The 17,834-nt window shown below is 50.9% G+C and overlaps 1 pseudogene across 1 annotated transcript in view; it reads left to right on the top strand.

Annotated features, from left to right (window-relative positions):
* LOC149449346 (aldo-keto reductase family 1 member C1-like) overlaps window positions 1-16,864 on the top strand; it is a 68,538-nt pseudogene extending 51,674 nt beyond the window's left edge. Inside the window, exon 9 of the transcript XR_016315421.1 lies at window positions 16,324-16,864. The product of XR_016315421.1 is annotated as an aldo-keto reductase family 1 member C1-like (transcript). The remainder of the gene's footprint in view (window positions 1-16,323) is intronic.
* The last annotated feature ends 970 nt before the right edge of the window (window positions 16,865-17,834 follow it).

Genomic DNA, 17,834 nt, shown 5'->3' with positions numbered 1-17,834 from the left:
AGACAGAATTGTTACTGAGTGCCAGAGAATTGTTACTCAGGGACAGACAGAATTGTTACTGAGTGCCAGAGAATTGTTACTCAGGGACAGACAGAATTGTTACTGAGTGCCAGAGAATTGTTACTCAGGGACAGACAGAATTGTTACTGAGTGCCAGAGAATTGTTACTCAGGGACAGACAGAATTGTTACTGAGTGCCAGAGAATTGTTACTCTCACAGACACAAAATTGTTACTTGCACAGACACAGAATTGTTACTTGCACAGACACACAATTGTTACTCAGGGCCACAGAATTCATACTCAGGGACAGACAGAATTGTTACTGAGTGCCAGAGAATTCTTACTCAGGGCCACAGAATTCATACTCAGGGACAGACAGAATTGTTACTCAGGGACAGACAGAATTGTTACTGAGTGCCAGAGAATTGTTACTCAGGGACAGACAGAATTGTTACTGAGTGCCAGAGAATTCTTACTCAGGGACAGACAGAATTGTTACTGAGTGCCAGAGAATTGTTACTCTCACAGACACAAAATTGTTACTTGCACAGACACAGAATTGTTACTCGCACAGAGACAGAATTGTTACTCAGGGCCACAGAATTCATACTCAGGGACAGACAGAATTGTTACTGAGTGCCAGAGAATTGTTACTCAGGGACAGACAGAATTGTTACTGAGTGCCAGAGAATTGTTACTCTCACAGACACAAAATTGTTACTTGCACAGACACAGAATTGTTACTTGCACAGACACACAATTGTTACTCAGGGCCACAGAATTCATACTCAGGGACAGACAGAATTGTTACTGAGTGCCAGAGAATTCTTACTCAGGGCCACAGAATTCATACTCAGGGACAGACAGAATTGTTACTCAGGGACAGACAGAATTGTTACTGAGTGCCAGAGAATTGTTACTCAGGGACAGACAGAATTGTTACTGAGTGCCAGAGAATTCTTACTCAGGGACAGACAGAATTGTTACTGAGTGCCAGAGAATTGTTACTCTCACAGACACAAAATTGTTACTTGCACAGACACAGAATTGTTACTCGCACAGAGACAGAATTGTTACTCAGGGCCACAGAATTCATACTCAGGGACAGACAGAATTGTTACTGAGTGCCAGAGAATTGTTACTCAGGGACAGACAGAATTGTTACTGAGTGCCAGAGAATTGTTACTCTCACAGACACAAAATTGTTACTTGCACAGACACAGAATTGTTACTTGCACAGACACACAATTGTTACTCAGGGCCACAGAATTCATACTCAGGGACAGACAGAATTGTTACTGAGTGCCAGAGAATTCTTACTCAGGGCCACAGAATTCATACTCAGGGACAGACAGAATTGTTACTCAGGGACAGACAGAATTGTTACTGAGTGCCAGAGAATTGTTACTCAGGGACAGACAGAATTGTTACTGAGTGCCAGAGAATTCTTACTCAGGGACAGACAGAATTGTTACTGAGTGCCAGAGAATTGTTACTCTCACAGACACAAAATTGTTACTTGCACAGACACAGAATTGTTACTCGCACAGAGACAGAATTGTTACTCAGGGCCACAGAATTCATACTCAGGGACAGACAGAATTGTTACTGAGTGCCAGAGAATTGTTACTCAGGGACAGACAGAATTGTTACTGAGTGCCAGAGAATTGTTACTCTCACAGACACAAAATTGTTACTTGCACAGACACAGAATTGTTACTTGCACAGACACACAATTGTTACTCAGGGCCACAGAATTCATACTCAGGGACAGACAGAATTGTTACTGAGTGCCAGAGAATTCTTACTCAGGGCCACAGAATTCATACTCAGGGACAGACAGAATTGTTACTCAGGGACAGACAGAATTGTTACTGAGTGCCAGAGAATTGTTACTCAGGGACAGACAGAATTGTTACTGAGTGCCAGAGAATTGTTACTCTCACAGACACAAAATTGTTACTTGCACAGACACAGAATTGTTACTTGCACAGACACACAATTGTTACTCAGGGCCACAGAATTCATACTCAGGGACAGACAGAATTGTTACTGAGTGCCAGAGAATTGTTACTCAGGGACAGACAGAATTGTTACTGAGTGCCAGAGAATTGTTACTCTCACAGACACAAAATTGTTACTTGCACAGACACAGAATTGTTACTTGCACAGACACACAATTGTTACTCAGGGCCACAGAATTCATACTCAGGGACAGACAGAATTGTTACTGAGTGCCAGAGAATTGTTACTCAGGGACAGACAGAATTGTTACTGAGTGCCAGAGAATTGTTACTCTCACAGACACAAAATTGTTACTTGCACAGACACAGAATTGTTACTCGCACAGAGACAGAATTGTTACTCAGGGCCACAGAATTCATACTCAGGGACAGACAGAATTGTTACTGAGTGCCAGAGAATTGTTACTCGCACAGACACAAAATTGTTACTTGCACAGACACAGAATTGTTACTCGCGCAGACACAGAATTGTTACTCAGGGCCACAGAATTCATACTCAGGGACAGACAGAATTGTTACTGAGTGCCAGAGAATTGTTACTCAGGGACAGACAGAATTGTTACTGAGTGCCAGAGAATTGTTACTCAGGGACAGACAGAATTGTTACTGAGTGCCAGAGAATTGTTACTCAGGGACAGACAGAATTGTTACTGAGTGCCAGAGAATTGTTACTCAGGGACAGACAGAATTGTTACTGAGTGCCAGAGAATTGTTACTCAGGGACAGACAGAATTGTTACTGAGTGCCAGAGAATTGTTACTCGCACAGACACAAAATTGTTACTTGCACAGACACAGAATTGTTACTCGCACAGACACAGAATTGTTACTCGCACAGACACAGAATTGTTACTCAGGGCCACAGAATTCATACTCAGGGACAGACAGAATTGTTACTGAGTGCCAGAGAATTGTTACTCAGGGACACCTAATCGTTGAATTAAATAGTATGTCAGACAACATGCAGAGGAGTGGCAGAGGAGGCAATGTTTTAGGAGCGAGCAGACGTGGCAGCAGAGGAAGGGGTCGAGGCAGCAGTATTCGCAGCCAGAGGCCAGTGCTCCCGGTGTCATCCAGCGGTCGTGTCTCCACCGACAACCCTGCCGTCATTGATTGGTTGGCTCGGTCGTCTTCCTCTTCCCAGGTCACCTCTGACACCTACAGCCAACGGTCGGTGGGTACGTCAGACACAACCGTTAGTTGGCATGGCCCGGGACCAAGCCCACTGAAATCACGTGTCCTCTACCTGCCCCTGTCCTTTGCTGTTCCCTCACCAAGCGAAGTATCGCATGCTGTGGGCTCAGCCCCACTGTACAGTGAGGAAGAGCTAACAGAGGGCGGTCAGGAACGGGGGGAGACATCGGCCTTTTCAGCAGCCAAGCGAACAAGTACTGGCGAGGAGAGTGGCTCGGTAGCCGGTCTAGAGACAGGTCTGTCTCCTGACCCAGACGCAGCCGAGGGGGCTAGTAGTGAGGCGGAGACCCTACTTGATGATGAGGAGGTTGATCGCACTTGGCAGCCTCGTCGTCATCAGGCAATTTCTTCCGCATCATCAGGAGAAGAGGGTGGCAGCTTGGCAGCGAGCAAAACAGTCGGTGGGTTGCCCAGGAGACAGCAGCAGGGTCGCATCAGTGTCAGTGGAGCCAAACGTCCACGGAGTAGAGCACCAGCTCCACTGCAGCCTACCACCACGGCCAGTAGTGGTGCCGGTGCGCACGGAGGAAGTAGCAGTCAGCCAGTGAAGAGTAGCGGGGGCAAAGTTTCCTACTCGGTGGTGTGGCAATTTTTCCTCAAGCCGCCCGAGGAAGTAAACGTAGCCGTATGTCGACTATGTGGCCAGAAATGCAAGCGTGGCCAGGGGGCCCATGTTGGGACTACAGCGTTGCGTCAGCATATGCAGCGTCACCATTCGGTGGCCTGGGAAAACCGTGATAAACATACGGCGGTTCTGCCTGCCCCAGCCCCCGCTCCATCACCCGCTCCGTTACTTGCTCCGTCACCCGACGTCGTCAATCGCCCTCTATCAGCCAGTCAAGGCTCCAACACCTCTGCTGAGGGGAGTTGTCGCTCATTGGCATCTTCCGCTCGTTCAGATGCTCCTTCTCCTGCTACTCCTCTTCTCGGATTCCGTCAACAGTCTTTCTTGGAATCCGTATCCAAGAGACAACAGTTTGCGAGCACGCACCCGACGGTGCAAAAGCTGAACGTCCTCCTGTCCAAGTTGCTGGTGCTGCAGTCCCTCCCTTTCCAACTGGTGGACTCAGCACCTTTCCGAGAAATGATGGCTTGTGCCGCGCCGCGGTGGAGAGTGCCAAGCCGTCATTTCTTTGCCCAAAAGGCAGTGCCAGCCCTGCATTCACATGTAGAAGAGATGGTGGGCCAGTCTTTGAGCATGTCGGTCTCTGCCAAAGTGCACGGCAGCGCCGACGTGTGGAGCTGTAACTACGGTCAGGGACAGTACATGTCATTTACGGCCCACTGGGTGAACGTGGTGCCGGCACAGCCGCACCAGCAACTTGGACAGGTCACGACGCTTTTGCCTCCACGTTTGCACGTCCTTGGTCCAGCAAGCATGTCCGCCTCTACCACCTCTTTTTCCGCCGTGTCCTCAGCCGCCACCCCCGTGCCAAGTCCCATTACCCGACCGGCATATCACATGTGCAGGGCGCAACGGTGTCACGCTGTGCTGCACCTGGTATGCCTTGGCGAACGTAGTCACACAGGGGAGGAACTGCTGAGTGTAATGAACAGAGAAATCGACAGATGGCTGTCTCCGCGCAAACTAAAAATCGGAACCATGTTGACTGACAACGGAAAGAACATGGTGTCTGCTCTGCGTCAAGGAAGGTTGTGCCATGCGCCATGCATGGCTCACGTGTTCAATCTGGTTGTCAAGCGGTTCCTAAAATCCACCATCCCACTGCAAGACATCCTTAAAATGTCACGTAAACTGTGCATGCATTTCAGCCATTCCTACACCGCAAAGAACACCCTCATTGAGCTGCAGCGGCAGAACGGAATTCCACAGCATCGCCTGATCTGCGACGTTGCAACAAGGTGGAATTCAACCCTACACATGTTAGACCGCCTTTACGAGCAGCGAAAGGCCATCACCGATTTCCTGATGTTACAAGCGGATAAAGGTACTCCCCTGTGTAACTTAGATGTCAGCCATTGGCAGCTCATGCGTGACACCTGCCGCTTGCTCAGGCCCTTTGAGGAGGCCACGCTATTCGTGAGTCGGCAGGACTATGGGATGAACGACGTCATTCCTCTGTTGCACGTCCTGGAACAAATGCTGTTAACAATGGCTGGTCAGGGTGCGGTAGACGTGGCGCACAGATCTCAACGCCACATGACCCCTGTGGGGGCAGGACAGGAAGAAGAGGAGGAGGTAGAGGAGGACATTTGTGCTCAGGAATTATTGAGTGAAATGGGTGGTTTTTCCACTCAGCGGACAGGAGTGGAGGAGCAGGAGCATCTGGTAGAGGAGGAGGAGGAGGAGACAGAGGACCCAGACGCACCGTGGCAGTATGCTGTGGAGATGGAGGCAGGGAGTCCCTCGCATTCCTTGGCACAAATGGCCCATAGCATGCTCGGTTGCTTGCGTAGCGACAGCCGAATAATAACCATCAGACAGAGGGATGACTTTTGGCTGTCCACCTTGTTGGACCCTCGCTACCGGTCCAAAATGGTGGCCTTTTTCACACCTGCTGAGAGGGAGGCCAAAATTACGTACTATAAAAACCACCTATGTAGTCAGTTGGTCTCTGCCTTTGTGCGCCATCGTCCATCCTCAGACACTGTGGGCCCTGTGCGCTCGCGTTCCGCTGGCATGGCAGCAGGGGAGGGGTGGGGTGGTAGGAGCAGTGGCAGCTCCACCAGCAGCGGCTGCCTCAGTCTGCAGTCGATGATGAGTAGCTTTCTTCACCAGCGCAGTGAGGAAACTACTAACCAGCCGCAGCAGCAGCAGCAGCATCAGGTGGACCTGGAGCAGGAGCTCAAACAACAGGCTTGGGCCTACTTGGACAGCACCCTGCCAACCGAGGTAGACAATCCCCTTGACTACTGGGCAACGAAACTTGACCTTTGGCCCCAACTAGCTGAATTTGCCCTTGAAAGGCTGTCATGCCCGGCCAGTAGCGTGGCATCGGAGCGCGTGTTTAGTGCGGCAGGAGGTATTGTAACTCCGCGGAGGACACGACTGTCCACCCAAAGTGTGGAGAGACTCACGTTTGTGAAAATGAATCAGGCGTGGATTAGTCTGGATTTCAAACCACCAGTTCCTGACACAACTGACTAAATCCGCCATGAATCATGCCTCAAACATGTGCCACTTTCAGGTCTCCTCACACTGCTGGTGTGTTGAATTTTTTGACATAGGGTGCTGGCAGATTACGGGCCTCCTATAGCTGCTGCCAGGCCCCTAATCTGCCATAGGCCCCTATATACCACCTCCTCCTGCTGCTGCCAGGTCCAGAGTCTCTCATGGGTCCCTGTACGGCCTCCCATTGCTGCTGTCTCCATCGCCACACTCTGCTGCCATGTGCCACTTTCAGGTCTCTTCACACTGCTGGTGTGTTAAATTTTTTGACATAGGGTGCAGGCAGATTACGGGCCTCACATAGCTGCTGCCAGGCCCCTAATCTGCCATGGGCCCCTATATACCACCTCCTCCTGCTGCTGCCAGGTCCAGAGTCTCTCATGGGTCCCTGTACGGCCTCCCATTGCTGCTGTCTCCATCGCCACACTCTGCTGCCATGTGCCACTTTCAGGTCTCTTCACACTGCTGGTGTGTTTAATTTTTTGACATAGGGTGCAGGCAGATTACGGGCCTCACATAGCTGCTGCCAGGCCCCTAATCTGCCATGGGCCCCTATATACCGCCTCCTCATGCTGCTGCCAAGTCTAGAGTCTCTCATGGGTCCCTGTACGGCCTCCCATTGCTGCTGTCTCCATCGCCACACTCTGCTGCCATGTGCCACTTTCAGGTCTCTTCACACTGCTGGTGTGTTTAATTTTTTGACATAGGGTGCAGGCAGATTACGGGCCTCACATAGCTGCTGCCAGGCCCCTAATCTGCCATGGGCCCCTATATACCGCCTCCTCATGCTGCTGCCAAGTCTAGAGTCTCTCATGGGTCCCTGTACGGCCTCCCATTGCTGCTGTCTCCATCGCCACACTCTGCTGCCATGTGCCACTTTCAGGTCTCTTCACACTGCTGGTGTGTTAAATTTTTTGACATAGGGTGCAGGCAGATTACGGGCCTCACATAGCTGCTGCCAGGCCCCTAATCTGCCATGGGCCCCTATATACCGCCTCCTCATGCTGCTGCCAAGTCCAGAGTCTGTCATGGTCCCTGTACGGCCTCCCATTGCTGCTGTCTCCATCGCCACACTCTGCTGCCATGTGCCACTTTCAGGTCTCTTCACACTGCTGGTGTGTTTAATTTTTTGACATAGGGTGCAGGCAGATTACGGGCCTCACATAGCTGCTGCCAGGCCCCTAATCTGCCATGGGCCCCTATATACCGCCTCCTCATGCTGCTGCCAAGTCTAGAGTCTCTCATGGGTCCCTGTACGGCCTCCCATTGCTGCTGTCTCCATCGCCACACTCTGCTGCCATGTGCCACTTTCAGGTCTCTTCACACTGCTGGTGTGTTTAATTTTTTGACATAGGGTGCAGGCAGATTACGGGCCTCACATAGCTGCTGCCAGGCCCCTAATCTGCCATGGGCCCCTATATACCGCCTCCTCATGCTGCTGCCAAGTCTAGAGTCTCTCATGGGTCCCTGTACGGCCTCCCATTGCTGCTGTCTCCATCGCCACACTCTGCTGCCATGTGCCACTTTCAGGTCTCTTCACACTGCTGGTGTGTTAAATTTTTTGACATAGGGTGCAGGCAGATTACGGGCCTCACATAGCTGCTGCCAGGCCCCTAATCTGCCATGGGCCCCTATATACCGCCTCCTCATGCTGCTGCCAAGTCCAGAGTCTGTCATGGTCCCTGTACGGCCTCCCATTGCTGCTGTCTCCATCGCCACACTCTGCTGCCATGTGCCACTTTCAGGTCTCTTCACACTGCTGGTGTGTTAAATTTTTTGACATAGGTTGCAGGCAGATTACGGGCCTCACATAGCTGCTGCCAGGCCCCTAATCTGCCATGGGCCCCTATATACCGCCTCCTCATGCTGCTGCCAAGTCCAGAGTCTGTCATGGTCCCTGTACGGCCTCCCATTGCTGCTGTCTCCATCGCCACACTCTGCTGCCATGTGCCACTTTCAGGTCTCTTCACACTGCTGGTGTGTTAAATTTTTTGACATAGGGTGCAGGCAGATTACGGGCCTCACATAGCTGCTGCCAGGCCCCTAATCTGCCATGGGCCCCTATATACCGCCTCCTCATGCTGCTGCCAAGTCCAGAGTCTGTCATGGTCCCTGTACGGCCTCCCATTGCTGCTGTCTCCATCGCCACACTCTGCTGCCATGTGCCACTTTCAGGTCTCTTCACACTGCTGGTGTGTTTAATTTTTTGACATAGGGTGCAGGCAGATTACGGGCCTCACATAGCTGCTGCCAGGCCCCTAATCTGCCATGGGCCCCTATATACCGCCTCCTCATGCTGCTGCCAAGTCTAGAGTCTCTCATGGGTCCCTGTACGGCCTCCCATTGCTGCTGTCTCCATCGCCACACTCTGCTGCCATGTGCCACTTTCAGGTCTCTTCACACTGCTGGTGTGTTTAATTTTTTGACATAGGGTGCAGGCAGATTACGGGCCTCACATAGCTGCTGCCAGGCCCCTAATCTGCCATGGGCCCCTATATACCGCCTCCTCATGCTGCTGCCAAGTCTAGAGTCTCTCATGGGTCCCTGTACGGCCTCCCATTGCTGCTGTCTCCATCGCCACACTCTGCTGCCATGTGCCACTTTCAGGTCTCTTCACACTGCTGGTGTGTTAAATTTTTTGACATAGGGTGCAGGCAGATTACGGGCCTCACATAGCTGCTGCCAGGCCCCTAATCTGCCATGGGCCCCTATATACCGCCTCCTCATGCTGCTGCCAAGTCCAGAGTCTGTCATGGTCCCTGTACGGCCTCCCATTGCTGCTGTCTCCATCGCCACACTCTGCTGCCATGTGCCACTTTCAGGTCTCTTCACACTGCTGGTGTGTTTAATTTTTTGACATAGGGTGCAGGCAGATTACGGGCCTCACATAGCTGCTGCCAGGCCCCTAATCTGCCATGGGCCCCTATATACCGCCTCCTCATGCTGCTGCCAAGTCTAGAGTCTCTCATGGGTCCCTGTACGGCCTCCCATTGCTGCTGTCTCCATCGCCACACTCTGCTGCCATGTGCCACTTTCAGGTCTCTTCACACTGCTGGTGTGTTTAATTTTTTGACATAGGGTGCAGGCAGATTACGGGCCTCACATAGCTGCTGCCAGGCCCCTAATCTGCCATGGGCCCCTATATACCGCCTCCTCATGCTGCTGCCAAGTCTAGAGTCTCTCATGGGTCCCTGTACGGCCTCCCATTGCTGCTGTCTCCATCGCCACACTCTGCTGCCATGTGCCACTTTCAGGTCTCTTCACACTGCTGGTGTGTTAAATTTTTTGACATAGGGTGCAGGCAGATTACGGGCCTCACATAGCTGCTGCCAGGCCCCTAATCTGCCATGGGCCCCTATATACCGCCTCCTCATGCTGCTGCCAAGTCCAGAGTCTGTCATGGTCCCTGTACGGCCTCCCATTGCTGCTGTCTCCATCGCCACACTCTGCTGCCATGTGCCACTTTCAGGTCTCTTCACACTGCTGGTGTGTTAAATTTTTTGACATAGGTTGCAGGCAGATTACGGGCCTCACATAGCTGCTGCCAGGCCCCTAATCTGCCATGGGCCCCTATATACCGCCTCCTCATGCTGCTGCCAAGTCCAGAGTCTGTCATGGTCCCTGTACGGCCTCCCATTGCTGCTGTCTCCATCGCCACACTCTGCTGCCATGTGCCACTTTCAGGTCTCTTCACACTGCTGGTGTGTTAAATTTTTTGACATAGGGTGCAGGCAGATTACGGGCCTCACATAGCTGCTGCCAGGCCCCTAATCTGCCATGGGCCCCTATATACCGCCTCCTCATGCTGCTGCCAAGTCCAGAGTCTGTCATGGTCCCTGTACGGCCTCCCATTGCTGCTGTCTCCATCGCCACACTCTGCTGCCATGTGCCACTTTCAGGTCTCTTCACACTGCTGGTGTGTTTAATTTTTTGACATAGGGTGCAGGCAGATTACGGGCCTCACATAGCTGCTGCCAGGCCCCTAATCTGCCATGGGCCCCTATATACCGCCTCCTCATGCTGCTGCCAAGTCTAGAGTCTCTCATGGGTCCCTGTACGGCCTCCCATTGCTGCTGTCTCCATCGCCACACTCTGCTGCCATGTGCCACTTTCAGGTCTCTTCACACTGCTGGTGTGTTTAATTTTTTGACATAGGGTGCAGGCAGATTACGGGCCTCACATAGCTGCTGCCAGGCCCCTAATCTGCCATGGGCCCCTATATACCGCCTCCTCATGCTGCTGCCAAGTCTAGAGTCTCTCATGGGTCCCTGTACGGCCTCCCATTGCTGCTGTCTCCATCGCCACACTCTGCTGCCATGTGCCACTTTCAGGTCTCTTCACACTGCTGGTGTGTTAAATTTTTTGACATAGGGTGCAGGCAGATTACGGGCCTCACATAGCTGCTGCCAGGCCCCTAATCTGCCATGGGCCCCTATATACCGCCTCCTCATGCTGCTGCCAAGTCCAGAGTCTGTCATGGTCCCTGTACGGCCTCCCATTGCTGCTGTCTCCATCGCCACACTCTGCTGCCATGTGCCACTTTCAGGTCTCTTCACACTGCTGGTGTGTTTAATTTTTTGACATAGGGTGCAGGCAGATTACGGGCCTCACATAGCTGCTGCCAGGCCCCTAATCTGCCATAGGCCCCTATATACCGCCTCCTCATGCTGCTGCCAGGTCCAGAGTCTCTCATGGGTCCCTGTACGGCCTCCCATTGCTGCTTTCTCCATCGCCACACTCTGCCATGTGCCACTTTCAGGTCTCCTCACACACTGCTGGTGTGTTGAATTTTTTGACATAGGGTGCTGGCAGATTACGGGCCTCCCATAGCTGCTGCCAGGCCCCTAATCTGCCATGGGCCCCTATATACCGCCTCCTCATGCTGCTGCCAAGTCCAGAGTCTGTCATGGGTCCCTGTACGGCCTCCCATTGCTGCTGTCTCCATCGCCACACTCTGCCATGTGCCACTTTCAGGTCTCCTCACACACTGCTGGTGTGTAGAATTTTTTGACATAGGGTGCTGGCAGATTACGGGCCTCCCATAGCTGCTGCCAGGCCCCTAATCTGCCATGGGCCCCTATATACCGCCTCCTCATGCTGCTGCCAAGTCCAGAGTCTGTCATGGGTCCCTGTACGGCCTCCCATTGCTGCTGTCTCCATCGCCACACTCTGCCATGTGCCACTTTCAGGTCTCCTCACACTGCTGGTGTGTTGAATTTTTTGACATAGGGTGCTGGCAGATTACGGGCCTCCTATAGCTGCTGCCAGGCCCCTAATCTGCCATGGGCCCCTATATACCGCCTCCTCATGCTGCTGCCAAGTTCAGAGTCTGTCATGGGTCCCTGTACGGCCTCCCATTGCTGCTGTCTCCATCGCCACACTCTGCCATGTGCCACTTTCAGGTCTCCTCACACTGCTGGTGTGTTGAATTTTTTGACATAGGGTGCTGGCAGATTACGGGCCTCCTATAGCTGCTGCCAGGCCCCTAATCTGCCATAAGCCCCTATATACCGCCTCCTCATGCTGCTGCCAAGTCCAGAGTCTGTCATGGGTCCCTGTACGGCCTCCCATTGCTGCTGTCTCCATCGCCACACTCTGCCATGTGCCACTTTCAGGTCTCCTCACACACTGCTGGTGTGTTGAATTTTTTGACATAGGGTGCTGGCAGATTACGGGCCTCCTATAGCTGCTGCCAGGCCCCTAATCTGCCGTAGGCCCCTATATACCGCCTCCTCATGCTGCTGCCAGGTCCAGAGTCTCTCATGGGTCCCTGTACGGCCTCCCATTGCTGCTGTCTCCATCGCCACACTCTGCCATGTGCCACTTTCAGGTCTCCTCACACTGCTGGTGTGTTCCATTTTTTGTCATAGGGTGCTGGCAGATTATGGGCCTCCCATAACTGCTGCCAGGCCCCTAATCTGCCATGGGCCCCTATACCGACTCCTCATGCTGTGACGTTGCAACAAGGTGGAATTCAACCCTACATATGTTAGACCGCCTTTACGAACAGCAAAAGGCCATCACAGATTTCCTGATGTTAAAAGCAGATAAAGGTACTCCCTGTGTAACTTAGATGTCAGCCATTGGCAGCTCATGCGTGACACCTGCGCTTGCTCAGGCCCTTTGAGGAGGCCACGCTATTCGTGAGTCGGCAGGACTATGGGATGAACGACGTCATTCCTCTGTTGCACGTCCTGGAACAAATGCTGTTAACAATGGCTGGTCAGGGTGCGGTAGACGTGGCGCACAGATCTCAACGCCACATGGCCCCTGTGGGGGCAGGACTGGAAGAAGAGGAGGAGGTAGAGGAGGACATTGGTGCTCAGGAATTATTGAGTGAAATGGGTGGTTTTTCCACTCAGCGGACAGGAGTGGAGGAGCAGGAGCATCTGGTAGAGGAGGAGGAAGAGGAGACAGAGGACCTAGACGCACCGTGGCAGTATGCTGTGGAGATGGAGGCAGGGAGTCCCTCGCATTCCTTGGCACAAATGGCCCATAGCATGCTCGGTTGCTTGCGTAGCGACAGCCGAATAATAACCATCAGACAGAGGGATGACTTTTGGCTGTCCACCTTGTTGGACCCTCGCTACCGTTCAAAAATGGTGGCCTTTTTCACACCTGCTGAGAGGGAGGCCAAAATAACGTACTATAAAAAACACCTATGTAGTCAGCTGGTCTCTGCCTGTCTGCGCCAACGTCCATCCTCAGACACTGTGGGCCCTGTGCGCTCGTGTTCCGCTGCCATGGCAGCAGGGGAGGGGTGGGGTGGTAGGAGCAGTGGCAGCTCCACCAGCAGCGGCTGCCTCAGTCTGCAGTCGATGATGAGTAGCTTTCTTCACCAGCGCAGTGAGGAAACTACTAACCAGCCGCAGCAGCAGCAGCAGCATCAGGTGGACCTGGAGCAGGACCTCAAACAACAGGCTTAGGCCTACTTGGACAGCACCCTGCCAACCGAGGTAGACAATCCCCTTGACTACTGGGCAACGAAACTTGACCTTTGGCCCCAACTAGCTGAATTTGCCCTTGAAAGGCTGTCATGCCCGGCCAGTAGCGTGGCATCGGAGCGCGTGTTTAGTGCGGCAGGAGGTATTGCAACTCCGCGGAGGACACGACTGTCCACCCAAAGTGTGGAGAGACTCACGTTTGTGAAAATGAATCAGGCGTGGATTAGTCTGGATTTCAAACCACCAGTTCCTGACACAACTGACTAAATCCGCCATGAATCATGCCCCAAACATGTGCCACTTTCAGGTCTCCTCACACTGCTGGTGTGTTCCATTTTTTGTCATAGGGTGCTGGCAGATTACGGGCCTCCCATAGCTGCTGCCAGGCCCCTAATCTGCCATGGGCCCCTATACCGCCTCCTCATGCTGCTGCCAAGTCCAGAGTCTCTCATGGGTCCCTGTACGGCCTCCCATTGCTGCTGCCTCCATCGCCACACTCTGCCATGTGCCACTTTCAGGTCTCCTCACACTGCTGGTGTGTTCCATTTTTTGTCATAGGGTGCTGGCAGATTACGGGCCTCCCATAGCTGCTGCCAGGCCCCTAATCTGCCATGGGCCCCTATACCGCCTCCTCATGCTGCTGCCAGGTCCAGAGTCTCTCATGGGTCCCTGTACGGCCTCCCATTGCTGCTGTCTCCATCGCCACACTCTGCCATGTGCCACTTTCAGGTCTCCTCACACTGCTGGTGGGTTCCATTTTTTGTCATAGGGTGCTGGCAGATTACGGGCCTCCCATAGCTGCTGCCAGGCCCGTAATCTGCCATGGGCCCCCGTACCGACTCCTCATGCTGCTGCCAGGCCCGTAATCTGTCATGGGCCACTGTTGTCGCTTGTTGGCATATTCCGCTCGTTCAGATGCTCCTTCTCCTGCTACTCCTCTTCACGGATTCCGTCAGCAGTCTTTCTTGGAATCCGTTTCCAAGAGACAACAGTTTGCGAGCACGCACCCGACGGTGCAGAAGCTGAACGTCCTCCTGTCCAAGTTGCTGCTGCCAGGCTCGTAATCTGTCATGCGCCCCTGTACCGCCTCCTCATGCTGCTGCCAGGTCCAGAGTGTGTCATGGGCCCCCGTACCGACTCCTCATGCTGCTGCCAGGCCCGTAATCTGTCATGGGCCCCTGTACCGCCTCCCCATGCTGCTGCCAGGTCCAGAGTGTGTCATGGGTCCCTGTACGGCCTCCCATTGCTGCTGCCAGGCCCGTAATCTGCCATGGGCCCCTGTACCGACTCCTCATGCTGCTGCCAGGCCCGTAATCTGTCATGGGCCCCTGTACCGCCTCCTCATGCTGCTGCCAGGTCCAGAGTGTGTCATGGGTCCCTGTACGGCCTCCCATTGCTGCTGTCTCTATCGCCACACTCTGCCATGTGCCACTTTCAGGTCTCCTCACACTGCTGGTGGTTTCCATTTTTGTCATAGGGTGCTGTATGGCCTCCCATTGCTGCTGCCTCCACCGCCACACTGTGGCTCCACACTCTGGTTTTGGCCCCGTGACTGCCCAAATGAGTGAAGTGTGCGGTGATTCTAAGATCGACGGCACTCATCTGCATGTCATACTGACTGACAGTATTATTTCTCTTCCCCAGCAGACTCCAAGGGCATTTAAATTAAAGGTACAGTGTTCTGCACTAATATTAAGTCTCTCTGAAGCCTAGAAACACCCTTTTTTAAGTTAAATTCACAGCGAATTTATTCGACTCGAATCGAATATTGTCCACGAATTCGCCGAATCAGTCGAATCGAATTTTTCATTTCTTCGCTCATCTCTAATTAAGATGTCAAGACAGTTGATAGCTGTAGCTTTTGAAGTGCCATAGATGCTCACTAGATTGTGAGCATCTATAAAACTTAATTGATGAATAGTTGATGCACAACCTATTTGGTCTCATTTCATTCAAACCTTTTACTGGTCATAGCTCTGTTAGAGAGTGAAGCTCATCAGAAGGAGAAGCACAAACTGGTTGTGCATTGATTCTCAATAAATAAATCTTTATGTGGCATAGTAAAGTGGTGTGCAGCTCATAAATTTCTTCATGCAAGGTTTGGAAGTTGGGAATAGCTGAGTGGGTAAACTATACATTGTCTTGATGGATACATCCATTGTTTAATGCTGTGAAACAGTGAGATCACCCTGCCATAATTCCCAACTCTGTTCCTGTACACCTCGGAGTTTTGGGTGTCCCTGTCCACCTATTTGTGTTCTAGCTCCACCAGTTGCATTCATAATGGGTACAGCAGGTGTACAGATCTAGGAACTCAGTGCAGGGCCTCCTTATGGGCACAGCAGGTGCATAGAACCAGAAATGCAGCTCGACTAGAATCCCCAAAAGGTATGAGACTGTAAAGCCCAGTATACACTATAAGAAAATTGGACGACCGGTCATCCGGTTTTCCTCGATGTTTCACATCAGGTCCAAACTAAAGAGGGTACTAATTGTATGGAAATTCTCTTATGACAAAGGCTTTTTGTTTTTTATTTTTTCTAATCATGCGCAGTCTTTCGTATCCGATGTTTCTTGTATGGAAACCTTACAAAAAAATAATAGTAAACAAAAATCGTTAGTTCTGTTCTCGTACAAGAAAGGCTTTGGAGTTTGTCCTGTTAGAAATGTTCATTTGGAAAGCCTAAATCAGGTGTCGAATGTTGTGTACACACTATACGAAAATCGAACCATCATGCTTTCGAAAGAATCATTCTTTCGATTTTCTCATAGTGTGTACCCCACTTAAGAATGCTCAACTCTTCAGCATCTATCAAACACAGAATATTAGTTGCAGGTGGCCTGACCCTTAAATGCTTAGAGCAGAGGTGTCAACCTGGCAGCCCTCCAGCTGTTGCAAAACTACAAGTCCCATCATGCCTCTGCCTTTGGGAGTCATGCTTGTAACTTTAATTAGAGATTTAATAATGTTTTGCAGATGAGATCTCAGATGCAGTATTGATTAACATATATTTTTCACTTTTCCTTTAGGTGGAAGGAATCTCCTAAATTTCCCTTTGAAAAAGAGTTTTAAATCATCGGGTTTCCCAGCCTGACACCACAATGCCCAGAGGTCTTGTTTGATGTTGGTCGGGTGTGTCATCTCATGTAAAATGACGACACAAAAGTGCTGTTATGTCACACTGTTCAAAATGATGGTTACATTACAAAAAATAACTCCTAACTCCAAGTTTCAATGAACTTTAAATGGTCAGTTTGGACCAAGCTCAAGCAGGCTTGATTTTGTCCCAGGAATGGGATGGGAAGTCCACCATACTACTGCAGAAATGCAGCATTGTATACTGTATGCAACTAATGTTATATACAGTTTAAACAGCAGTGACAGCTACTGTATACAGTATATTAGCAAAAAAAGTTTGGACCAGCTTGGCACAAACAAAGTATTTAAAGTGAAATGAAACCTAGAGTTAGGCTTTAATGAGAAAGTTGAATTGATTGTCTTATAAATTTGAACTGTTTAAGTGAATGGTATTGGAGTTTTAGCATTGAAATAAAGCTTTTGCAAGACTTACTTCTGCCTGTCTTCTGTGATTTGCCTTCCAGAGGATTTACCCCCCCCCCCCCTTCCTGACCAGGCCATTTTTTGTGTTACAGCACTGCGTTAACTGACAATTCCGTGGTCATGCAATACTGCACCCAAATTAAATTTCCGTCCTTTTTTCCCTATGAATAGAGCTTTCTTTTTGTGGTATTTGGTCACCTGTGCGTTTTAATTTTTTTGCGCTATAAAAAATAAGGCCGACGGTTTTAGGAAAAAAGCAATATTTTTGACTTTTTGCTATTAAACATGTTCAGTATAAAAATTTCAAAAATCAAATTTCAGCATAAATTTAGGCCAAAATGTATTCTGTTATATGTCTTTGCTAAACAAAAATCCTAATACATGTAAATTAATTGGTTTACATGAAAGTTATAGTGTTCACAAATGGCAGTATAGATACTGGAATTTTTTTTTTCACTAGTAATGGCGGTGGCTTATAGCGGGACTGCGGTGGGCATTCTGACACTGGGGGGAACTGACTTGGTGTCACTGACATCCCCAGTGACTCCAATACAGTGATCAGTGCTAATAAAAAGCACTGACACTGTACTAATGGCACTGGGCAGGAAGGGGTCAACATGTGGGGTGATCAAATGGTTAACTGTGTGCTGTTTTACAGTAAGCTGTGTCTGTGCTTTGAACTGTAAGCACACTGCTTTGTATGGCTCTGCATACAGTCCCCCCCCACGTCGGTATTACTCTGCGATCACCGGGTGCCGGTGAGTAATCACCTGCCGGAACCTTTTGATTGACAGCCGAGGCCACGAATAGCGGCGTGGGTAGGGCGCGCGCCCCCTACCCGGAAATGCAAAATAACATATATACAGTGGGGCAAAAAAGTATTTAGTCAGCCACCAATTGTGCAAGTTCTCCCACTTAAAAAGATGAGAGAGGCCTGTAATTGGCATCATAGGTAGACCTCAACTATGAGAGACAAAAT

Source organism: Staurois parvus, unplaced genomic scaffold (assembly GCF_062004578.1).
Source record: "Staurois parvus isolate SC_StPar_1 unplaced genomic scaffold, SC_StPar_1.0 ptg000629l, whole genome shotgun sequence".
In the NCBI taxonomy this organism is placed as follows: Eukaryota; Metazoa; Chordata; class Amphibia; order Anura; family Ranidae; genus Staurois; species Staurois parvus.
The sequence above is the reverse complement of the archived record's forward strand: the minus strand, read 5'-3'. Positions and strand labels throughout refer to the sequence as shown.